Here is a 962-nt window from a genome sequence, read left to right as displayed (position 1 = left end):
TGATCCCAACCCCGACTCCGCGCTGTCGCATCTGCAGAAACTTTTTGGTGACTGTTTTGACCCTGGACTGGAGCTTTAAGAATTTGGTCCAGATCTCAATGCTGTAGGTTTTATTTGTGCTTCTGTCTCTATATAAACACAGAGACACTTTAGTCACAGTCTGTGAGAGTCGCGTGCAGTCTGTGCAGCCGTCTGGTGGGAACACGCAGCGCAGTGGCAGGGCCGGAAAGTGGGGGGGCCAATGGCCCCCTGGCCCCAGTGGTTCCGGCGCCTATGACGTCAACCAACAAACATCAGTGATGCCATTGGTTACCAGTTGCCTTGCAGCAAGATAGTCCTTGGGTTTCACTGCCATTGGGGTTTTTCAATGTGGAGTTTTCATGTTCTCCCCATGCAAGCGTGTTTTTTTTCTCCAAGTACTCTGTTTTCTCCTACAGTCCACAGTTAGATTAATCGGGTGACACTAAATTAACTCAGTAACCAGGCTAACTACCATTACAGGGGGTTCAAAGAGTGTTTGAAGACTCCAAAATCAGCAGTTTTGAGAACAATTTGTGAGACATTTTGGCTCCTTGGAGGGACTGGGAGAGTCTTTGGAAAATCTGATGGAGAATTCATTTAGCCAAGACAATAAACTATCTCCCAAGGCAGTAAACCTCAGGTAAATAATCTTGTAAAATAGATTTGAAAAAAAAACATTTTGACTGGAAATTTTAAATGGTTTGGCATTCTTTTTGGGTGGTTTGAAAATTCATTTTAGACTTGAAAATTTCCAGACAAACTTGGAAAGAAGAGCCAATTCTACCAAACTCTAGGCCTAATATGTCTAAGTGCAGAAGTGGCTCCATCTTCGCCAGATGTTTCTAAATCACTCCTACGACACCTCAGTAAGACTCATCTGTGTTGCGAGGAAAAAGTATGATGCAACCTTGAAACAATATGCAAACAATTCGAATGTGGCA

Source organism: Kryptolebias marmoratus, linkage group LG18 (assembly GCF_001649575.2).
Source record: "Kryptolebias marmoratus isolate JLee-2015 linkage group LG18, ASM164957v2, whole genome shotgun sequence".
Lineage (NCBI taxonomy): Eukaryota > Metazoa > Chordata > Actinopteri > Cyprinodontiformes > Rivulidae > Kryptolebias > Kryptolebias marmoratus.
This window is presented reverse-complemented; position numbering follows the sequence as displayed.